This window comes from Canis lupus, chromosome 29, assembly GCF_048164855.1.
Source record: "Canis lupus baileyi chromosome 29, mCanLup2.hap1, whole genome shotgun sequence".
Classification (NCBI taxonomy): domain Eukaryota; kingdom Metazoa; phylum Chordata; class Mammalia; order Carnivora; family Canidae; genus Canis; species Canis lupus.
In genome coordinates, this window is record NC_132866.1 from 38,730,644 (window position 1) to 38,741,923 (window position 11,280).

Genomic DNA, 11,280 nt, shown 5'->3' on the forward strand with positions numbered 1-11,280 from the left:
CAGAAGAGAACCTGTAAGGGAACCCTCTTTAAAATCCAAACTCCGTGCCCCTAGCGGTCAGGGAAGATGTGCTCCACAATAGAGGTCTTACTGAGGACACTTATCAGGAATTGCTCATCTGCATCCTGAATCTTTCTTTTCCTTGGAATCCTTCCTGCACCCTGTCACTTCTGTCTACTACATATGGGATACTTCTTTCAGTTTTTGATAGCAGAGCTTTCTATTTTTTGCTTTGTTCCATAGACAGGACTTGAATTTTCACTGAGAATTTATTAAACCCCAGAAAAGAAAACGTGGGAAACATAAAATAGCATGCTTCCTGAGAGATGCTCCTGTTCTCTTTCCTGTGAGGAGGCCCGACACCCTGTTAGGTGGCTCTCTGATCTCAGGAGGCAGCCCCACAAGTGCTGTCTGAGGCACACTTGCAGCCCTGGCCACATTCCTGAGACTGCTCTCCTGTCTCTTTCACTCTACCCGTCACTGCAGACATTCAAAAGATCAAGAGATGGCTTATCACCTTAGCTGGGCCTGGAGACCTGGGTGGGCTCTGCTTCCCAGAGGTGGGAGCCAGCAGCTGGAGCCTGTGGTGACTGCCCAGCCCTCTCCTCGGTGGCAGCGCTACATTCCACCCTTCTTTCCAAGTTGACCTTCTCTGTTTCCCACATTTTTCACACATTTGTTTCATATCATTTTCCTCTCCCCAACCTATTTCAATTTAAAAAAAAAAAAAAAAAGCTCATTTTCATCTTATACCAGTATCTCTAGCATGTGTAGACTATTGTAGTTTATGAGTGCCCAGGGATGGCCTGCTAAGAGATCTAGAATGCACAGGTGTATTGAGACCCCAGCCCCAGTGTTCTAGAAAAACAGATTCTCTTGAAAAAAGAATAGACAACCACAGGCTCTTTTTAACCAGATACCCTTTAAATCCCAGACATTTTACATATTATTTCATTTAATGGTCCCACCATTTCTCTGAGACAGATATTATTCCCGTTTTACAGATGACAAATACTGAGTTCAGAAAGGTAGAATAACTTGTCCAAGATCACTGAGTTTGTCAGTGCTGGAGCAGGGATGCAACCAGATATGACTTTCTCCACGGCCAACGTTCTTTCCACTATTTCCTTTTGCCTCCCTGTGTCTCAGCTATGAGAACTTGTCTAGATTTCTCTTACGATGAAAAAGGGTAGGGGCAGATGAACATGACAGTTATTATTATAAAGTAGCATGAAGTCTCATCTCCTTTTTCTTAATGGACAGAATATTATTCTTTTGGTTCATTAGGGAATTTATGGCTATTTCTCTTGTGTGTTCAGCATCTCAGCAAGAGATTTTAAATCATTTCAGCTTGAATTCTAGACAGAGGACAGTGTTAAAGCCTTTTAAGAAGGGTTGACAAGGAGGGAAAACTGATGCCTGCCCAGAGTCATCCCCTCCTCTGAGTTGTGCAGTTCAGACTGGATTAAATTGGACATCAGGAGACCAGGCTCCAGTCCAGGTCCTCCTGCAAGAAGTCCTTGTGAAACACAGCCTCTCTCAGCCTCAGTCTCCCTCTCAGTGAAATGGTGAGGGTTCAACCATCTGGAGGGCAATAAGCAGGTTCTCATTCCCATGCCAATTCTGTGTGGCCCTAGGTCCCCAGAATGCTGTGTGGGGAAGAGTGCTAAGGCTCTAAGGGAAGGGGTCTGGACAGTGACAGAGCTCATCTGCTTTGGGGCACATGCATCTTCCATTCCTTAGGTTAGGAGACCACTGAGATCCCTTCAAGTTATGACATTTGTGGCCACATAGATCTGCCTCTTTGGCCTTGTGTAAATTCAGCAGCCTCATAAACTTAAGTGTACTTGGCCCATTCTAGGTATGAGGCATCATGGAAGGTGAAAACAAGAGACTGATGAGCTGTTCTCTCCATGGGGCACAGAGGAGTTAAAGGGGGAGCCGCTGCCAACTCCTTTCACACTGCAGCCAGGGCTGGAGTCATTCTGCTGTGTTTGAAGCTATGATTCAGGAATGTCAATGTTCTTCAGTGGTAAAATAAAATAAAATAAAATAAAATATAAATAAATAAATAAATAAATAAATAAATAAATAAATCTTGGCCTTTTACTTTAAAACAAATATCTTACAGAATAAAATAAAACCTATTCACATAGTTTTTTAAAATAGGGCAGGAAACTTCGAAGAAGTTTAGTGCTTGCCCAACCTGCTCTCTCCCAAAAGCCTACATGAGCTCCCTCTTTTCTGGCATTAGTGGAACCCCATGGAAAATTCAGGAAGCAGCAGTAGGAAGAATACCAGGAAAGTGATGACAAAATAGTTCAACAGGGAAAGAAGAAAGGATGGAGGTCCCAGGAACTTGTTACCACTGGACACACTTGACGCTAAAAGCCAAGCCAGGACCCTAGGGAGCTCTTGAGAAGAGCCCAGGGCTTCCAAGGGGGATTAGGACCAAGTTAACATGAACTCTGTTGAACAATTTGTCTAAGGGAGAGCCATTTGTGTTGGTGGGGATGGCAGAGAGGAAACCTCTTTGTCTCCTTCCTGCATAAGCCCATGGCTATTCATTAGCTATGGTCTCTATCACCTTCTCTATGGCATTCAGGTCAATATATTCATTTAGTAAGTATTTACTGAGCATCATGAGGTGCCAAGTATGGTGTAAATTCCACAATCCATTCATTGTCCCACAAGTATCTCATGACTATTTTGCCCATGACTGCCTTAAGTCTGGTCCCCTTCTGTCCATGTTAGCAAGTCCTACTAGCATCACTCTGTGATCCAAGCTGGACATCATTCTCCTTTCCTCTCCAGCTCACTCTTCATCACGCAGTCATATCTAACACCTGCCACTCTAGGACCAACTCAGAATCTGGCCTGAGTTGTCTCTTCTCCATGCTGTTAGAGCGAGGACTCACCAGTCTTGCAGCATCTGCTTCCTATTCTGAAAGTAGAAACTTCTGATGCCTTTCCCATGGGCTTGGAAAGTAAGCCACCCTAACTTGCCGTGGTGCCAAAAGGCTGGGGTTCTGGGGGCAGCAACAGAGTTCAGCCCCTATGAGCATGGTCAGTGCTGCTGAAGCTGCAGGGCAGGTAGGGCCTCCAGATGCAGCCGGTGTGGCCACAGGGGTCACACCAGACCAGCTCTGGGTTGATTTGGGCAATCATCCTGCCTATGGCTGAGATTCTTTTGTGCTTGACCATTGACTAAACACTGTTCCATGGCCTTCTCAGGGGTTTTCTGAATTGCCCAACAGCCTTTCAACAAATCCCTTTCCTTGATATGATCAGCCAAAGTCAGTTTCTGTTGCATGCAAACAAAGATCTTGCCCAGACAAGTATTAGGCTTCTGGGTGTCATTTCCTGGTGAAGAGAAGGGGGAGACAGAATCACCAGTGATGCCTGGGATGTGGTCTCAGCATCAAGGACTGCGACAGACAAGGCACAGGTTGAGACTATGCAGAGGCAGGTGGAGCCAGAGAGGGAAATATGAAATCTGGAGAAGTGCTCAGGGCTGAGCCAGAGAGGTGGGATCTGACATGAGACCCCAGGAGTGCTATGAAATGAGATGGGACCTTGTGACCAGAGCAGTAGGTCAGGAGGCAGAAGCACAGAATAAAGGAGCCAAGAGCACAGGCAGGGAAGCTCCAAGTATCCTGCAGAAGCTCCTGGGTCAAACTCATGGCAATCGAAATTAGTGGAGCTCCCATCACAACCTTAGTTCCCTGTGACTTCACCCCCATCCCCCATGTCTGCATCCACCCTGTCTTGCTCCTCAGTTTTCCATGAGTCCAAGCCTCAGAATATTCCACACACAACCTCACTCTGGCCACACCTGCTTGTGGGGTCATTTCAGTGATGTCAGTCCTTCCTGCTGGACTCCACCAAGTTGTAAGAGGGAAGAGACCACAACTGTGTTGACTCACCACCACATCTCCAGTGCAGGCTATGCAGTAGACACTCCATAACCATTTGTAAAAGTAATGTCTGAGGGGGAAATGTCGATTGCTACAGTAACAATTCGTGCCATCTTAATATTCCATCCTCATAGGTTAGAGAAGTAGTGCCTATTGTCCCTATCTTACAGTTGAGAAATCTCACGCAGATAAGGTGATGTCTTTGGCCCAAGGTCATTTGACCTTGGCCCAGGTCTGTCCTCACCCATGTTCTTCAATCTCCTGACAGCCTGTGCACTCAGATGTAACACAATGCAAGGGACCCAGGAGTTGTATTAGGTACCACCTCTTTCTACCTATTGACTTTTGGGAAGTCACTCTCCCTCTCTTTTCTAATTCACAGCCAAGGAAGCAAGTCTGAAACAGGGTGTGAGGCTGGTGCAGGTACTGCCCACAGGCCAGCTTTCTTTAGCCAGCACATTGTTTTCCTTGGATTTGAGTGCCCTGGAAAGCAAAAGCACTATAGTTTTTAAGCTTCTCACCCCATGCAACCCTCCATTTTTAATTCTCAAGATTTAATTCAAGCCTTAATGTTACCTGGTTGGAGTTTATAAGTTTTTGGACCCCTAAATTAGTTGCCTCTGTACTCAAATTACTCATGACTGCACAGACATTCTTGGCCCTTCTCTCCACCCCATTTCTTGATGAATACAGGTTCTGCTAGGGCCCAGGATCCAGGGCCAAACAAAGGCAATGTTTCAGTACAACAATCTCTTGTGTTATGTCAGTGTATGTGAATGTTATTTTGAGTATTTGGGGGATAAGCACTCAAAGATGTGTTGGAACCCTCAGGAAAAAGAAAAGACGCCTACAAAAATACCTCATATTATTGAGAGGAATTTAAACCATGTGTTTTTGCTTCTTTTACTGATTCTTTTACAAGTAAACCGTTAAAACGCACTCCTCCAAGAGCTGTTTGATGTCCCCAGAGCTCCCAAACATTTTACAAGCTGTTTTCCTTAGAACCAAAGGATATGTTCAACTTATTTAAAAGATATGGAATGCACCCAAATCTGAAAGATTCTTTCACAGCCTTTGAATTGGATGCAATAAATTGCCTGCTCTAACTCTCCATGATGGATAAATTTGTAACTGTCCTTGTGAAACCAGTCTGATGTGGTTTCTGGGAGCATTAGAAGGAATGTCCACGGCAGGGGCCAGGACCTTAGAAAAACTACGAAGTTTGTAAATATGACTTCTCCGATGCTGGGTCTCATTCCCTAGGTGGGACTTGCTATGGAGTCCGCAGCAAATAATTGAAGGCCCACGTAAATAACCTGTTCGTCTTAAGGATTCCCTCCTTGTATTTGTTTCACAAATTTGTTTTTACAAATACATGCCATTTATTTTTCATTCTAAATAACAGAGAATAATCATTTCACTTCACGGAGCAGATTTAAGTTCAGCAGAAAGTAAAGACACTTCACAATTTCAGCAGCCTGCTCTATCTTGTCCAGACGCAATGTGTAACCTCAATTTGGTTCATGCAAAAGAGCTTACCATTTTCCCATCTCCCCTTTCTGGGGCTTTTAACAGACCTGTTTCCCTCCCATGGTATTATTTATTTATCCTGAAAATTATATTTACAAAATAGCTTAAACCTCCATTTGTACAGTTGATTTCGTCTTTGCAAATTCCCCATGAATTTTCTTATATATGTCTTACTTCTTTTTCTTATGATAGCTCTGGAACAACCTTCTCATCATCCCATCATTCAGAGATGATAAATAAAGCCCCGTGTAAGAAGTTAGTAAGGACAGAGACTCAGTTTCCTTGATTAAAAAAGGAACTACACCTCCTATTATAGGGTTTTCTTTTTCTTTTTTTAAAAAATTCAATTAGCCAACCTAGAGTACATCATTAGTTTTGAATGTAGTTTTCAATAATTCATCAGTTGCATATAACACCTTGTGCTCATCATAGTGTAGGGTGTTCAAGCACAAAATATTTACTGGGGCACCAGAGCATGGTAAATCTCCCCCATGAACATTTGTGATTGAGTCCATGAATGAATCTCTAGCACTAAGGAAGTTGGAGAAGGACAGGGTGGGGGGAGGGTACTTGAGAGGAGGGTATCCAACCAGCCTATTGTAAGCTCAACCCAATGGCAGGACTAGTCTCCTTGGGGAGCTGATGAGAAGCCCACACGGTGAAAGAGAAAATTCAGGTAAGGCTGAACAGGTCCACTATACTTCAAGAAAAAATCAATTAGTCAAATTAAGAAACTTTTAGAAATGCCTAATTGTGTGCAGTACAAAATTGCCTTGGGCACCTGGTTCTTTTCACAGTGAACAAGCTGTTTAGAAAAAAGCCAGTACTTTGCAGTAATTACTGGTTACCCAATACTTTGTGAAAGGCCTTCATGTCTGCAGTGTCTTGTGATCCAGTGTGGAATTGTAGCTTGGGTTGTGCGTTGAGATGGGATGACAGAGAATATAGTACTCTCCTGCCCTCCTCCACATCCGGAGAGCAAGAACAGGGTAACAGTGGACTCCAAGTCCCCAAGACCTCTGAACCCAGTAAAGAGTGGCAGAGTAGTACAGTCCCAAGGCCCCTAACAAAAGCTCCACCAACTTGAGCTTCAGCTTAATTCCTCCAGTTCTTTCCAATCTAATGTCTCTGGACAAAGGAGGAACATTACAAGAGGTGAGGAGTTTGGCTTTCTGTCTGTCATCCAGCAAAATAGACCTCTTAACATTCAGGAGGGGCCAATACTTGGAATTGTTATGCAAAACATCATTAAAACAACAACAACAATAGAAAGGATGTTTTGAAGCCTCAGATTATAAAAGGTTCAATACTACCCACACAATTCTGGAGGATCACTCACCTCATTGTCCATTTCTGAGGAAGGGAGTCTCAGAAGCTCTTTTTTTGTTCAGCCTTGAATTCCCAGACTCTGGTGCCATTGGCATGCCTCTCAACCAGCTGCCCATTCTCTTATTTCTCTTAGCATCCAGCTATATAGTCATCCAGTTTTCTTGTGTAGGATCCTGCTTCTACCTTCCTACTTGACACTTCCCCACAGTACGGTCATGCGTGCACACATACACATGTGCTCCTCGAATCCATCCTTTATGTATTATAACAATGACCCTTGTTGCTTAGAGAAGCTCTCACTGTTGAGAGCATCAGAACCTTAGCCATCACGTCTTTCTCTCATGTGTGCTCCCATATATGGTTCACCCCACCAATGACTGGGTCCATATCACCTACAGACACAGATTTAGAGCCAGAGAAGCTCGTGTTCCAATCATGTCTGCACTGTGTTATGTCTGTGAGACCTCAAATAATTTCTTGGTCCTCTAGCCCGATTTTCATTTAACATGAAGACAATTTATTTAACTCAAATGGTTGTTGACAAGTATTAAGTGAGATTATCCATGCCAGGACCTGACATTTGGTATGCATTGAGCAGAAGTCCCTGCTGTCTCTGTGTTCATCATGACCATGCATTCACCTTCCACCTCATAGAAGGCATTTTAAATATCAGGACTGGGACTTCTCTGGCTTCTCACAAACAAAGTAATTCCCTATAATGTTAAGCCTTCCAGATCCTTGGAAGGGATTCCTCTTCCAGAGTCATGTGCTGCAGGATCAAGGACCAGCTCTCTCATTTCAGAGCAGACTTATCTTCCTCATGTCTCTGGCATGTGCATCAGGAGCCCTGCCAGGCCTTCTCAGCTCTGACTGGCTGGAAACCATAGCACCTTGACCGAGGTAGGTCAGGCTGCCCTTGCTCTCATCCGGTTCAGCCCCAACCTACCCTTCACACTCAGCCCAGTGTTGCCAGTTTGAACTCTAATGTCTAGGAATCAAAAAAGTTCATTTCCAAAGTAGCTGAAGGAGAGAGTCTTATTGGTAATGTCCAGGACAAAGCACAATAGTTAAATCCTAATGTGACTCAACTCTGTCAAGGTATTCCTTGAGAAATGGGGGGGGAGGGAATCTCTATTTTTTTAAAAGATTTTATTTATTTTATTATTATTTTGTTTATTTATTCATGAGAGACAGAGAGAGAGAGAGAGAGAGAGAGAGGCAGAGACAGAAGCAGAGGGAGAAGCAGACTCTCTGCAGAGAGCCCGATGTGGGCCTTGATCTCAGGACCCCGGGATCATGACCTGAGCCAAAGGCAGATGCTCAACCACTGAGCCACCCAGGTGCCTCAAGAGTCGGCATTTTTGTTAGTGTTCACCATATCCCTGATGGCCCTCTCCCCAGCCCTCATTTGCTAGGGTCACAGTAACACAGTACCACAGGCTGGGGGCTTAAGCAACAGAAGTTTCTTGTCTTATAGATCAGAAAGCTAAGAGTCTAGGGTAAGGTGGTTTTCTCCTGAAGGCAGTAAATAAAAGATCTGCTCCAGTCCTCTCTCCTTCACTTGTAGAGGGACATTTCTCCCTGGGTCTTCACATGGTCTTGAGCTTACCTATGTCCAAATCTCCTCTTCTTATAAAGACCCCAGTCCTTTTGGATTGGGACCCACCATCATGACTTCATTTCAACTTGATTACTTTGGTAAAAATTCTATTTCCACCCAAGGTCACATACTGAGATACCCAGGGTTAGGGCTCCAACACATCTTTGCAGGTTGGGGGGGGGCCGGAGCACAATTCTATCCAAAATACTGTCCTTCACACTGGTAAGGCCTAAACCATTCCTGATCCTCACTTCATCACCCTGCACATTATCCCTGATCCTCATTTACTTCCTAGCTTCCACCCCTCTTATATCTCTTCAAAATATCTCATCAAAATTCTTAATTTTCAAAATAACTTAGTTAGCCTTCCGTGGACTGAAGTAGCTCCCTACCATACCAACCCAGAGCAAAGTAGCACCAGGAGGTCTTGTCACTGATCCAGGTGTTCACACTCCATGTGACTAGAACAGGGCAGGGGCAAGCCTTTAGGATGGACTGTTTCCAAAACCACAGACACATAGAGCAAGAAGAACAAAATTGGAAGGACTTCATGGGCACCAAGCTGGGAAGATGCAGGGCATGTCCAGAGATGGCCCTGTTGGGTAAGGTTTGTGGCTGGTAGCCAGGAAGCTTAGGATGGGTGCTCTCTCATGGACATTGCAGTGTGCTGTGACATGTCAAGGTGTGTCATGCAGGATCCATGTGTACTATAGTCTTCTGAACATTTTTCTGTCATGTGAACACCAGGCCCCAGAGCTATTGCTCTTTATCTTCTGCAAAATCCAAGGGTCAGTGGTGCATACAGACAGGCCACTTCTGTGAGAAGGCTGAGCTCACTGGGCCCTCCCCCTGCCAGGCAGTTACTTTCCTCTCAGTGATGGTACAGACCAGATGCCTCGGCCCTCTGAACTCCCCATCTCCCCCTGCTCAAGAGTGCAACCCTCTCCTGCTCAGCAAGACCATAGAAGCCCCTGGAAGGAAACATTGATATCTTCCTTATCTATATCAGTGGGTTTTCCAGTCTCTGTGTCCATCTGTGGACCTTACCCTCTACCCCCATTGCCAACTCAGGCCTCCCCCCTAGTTTCAAGCCCCCTACCCTACATCTTTTCTGGAATAAATGATAATGTTTATACATGACACTGAGATTTGGAGTGATTATGTCGATTTTGCCTCTATTTTCCCAAACATTGTACAATGTGGTCATATTATTTTACTATAAAAAAGTATATTAAAAAGGATGCCTGGGTGACTCAGTCCATTGAGCATCTGACTCTTGATTTCAGCTCAGGTCATGATCTCAGGGTTGTGAGATGGAGCCTCATGTTGGGCTCCACACTGGACTTGTAGTCTGATTAGGATTCTCTCTCTCTCTCTCTCTCTCTCCCTGTGCACCTTAATTCCCCCTTCTAAAAAAAAAAAAAAGTACATTAAATAGATTTTAAAATGTAATCATTGAGAGCACAAGCTTGAATGGTCCAAAAGGATAAACAGACAGCCCACAGGCCCATGGTCAGGGCATGTGTAGAGGTACTAGATACTGCCAGGTCCACAGGCAGGTCAGGGACATAAATGCCCAGTGTGCCAGAACCTCCAAGTGTCTGTGGGTCAACTTTGACACACCTGCTATTGGCTCAAAGCCCTTATTGTCACAGACCATAACCTCATTATGGCCCTGCCCTCAACCCTGCTGTGGTCTGGACATTTGCTGGCCAGACACATCAATCAAACAGAAATAGGCCTGCAAATGCAGTTGAATTACATATTTGACGGTGAAGTGCTACTTGTCTTAATCCAGGAGACTTTGATTTTAAGAATCTTGAGAAGATAAATATAACTGAATAAGCAGAGAGTTTTGAGGCAGCTGTCCCAGTGTCCAGAACAACATCCAGAGAGACGGGTCATGGTGGGGGGTAAGGGAAGGTTGTGCTTTCTCTCTTAGCTCTCTTTCTGAAAGTAATGCTTTTGAGGCTAAATGATCCTGAGAAGACTGTACACTAGATAGAACACAGATGGTTTTAGGTTCTTGATGATGTTCATGGACTCCTGTCTTTGAATACTTTCTTCCACTTCTCACCGGTGGGGAAGCCTCTGATATGCTTTGTTTTGAAGAGAAGCTCTTTGCTATGTAGGAAAAGTTGTGAATGGGCTCTCCTGGGCAATGGATGGCAGTGGGCTGGATGCTGCAGAATCCCCTGGGCTCAGCAAAATTAATCAACAAGGCAAATCAGAAAGCCAAAATTCCTAATCAAGACCCCATTCTGAGGAGCATCAGGAGCTTGAGAACTCTGGGAAGCCCATACCAAAGACCAACTCTTAGCAATAGCTACATTTTCCAAGGGAAACCTCTTCCTCTGAAATGAGGGAAGCATTGGAAGCTCACTCAGTGGACCTATGCCTGGTGCTGCCTGACCTTGAGAAGGAATGGAGAGAATATATTCACCATGGCTTATCATTGTTGGTCTCGGCTCCAAGAGCCTGTTTCATTTAGTGTTAACTCAAGGGCTTTGCAAACAGAGATTTATGCTCCAAGTTACAGCTTTTGGAAGTAACATACCAAAACATACACTAGCTCCTTCTCATCCCTCCTGTGCTCCTCAAAGACTTGTCTCCAGAAGTCAGGTATCAATTTACCTACATCACCTCTAGAGTAGTTAATACTTAAGCCAGGTCAAAGAGCAGATAGCAGCTCTGGTTTAAAGCTCTGATCCTTACTTCCTGCCTGCATGTCTCTGGGTTCCTACATTCCAACCAACCCAGGCAACTCTTAACAAAATCTCCAGGTAGGGAGAACACTATGTGTTTTAGCTCTGAGTTTTCTTGAGGGCAGAAAGTGGCTTTCCCCATCATCCCCAGTGAAGTTTCCCAAACCCTCTTGCTTTTTTTCTAGGCTCGATCTTTCCA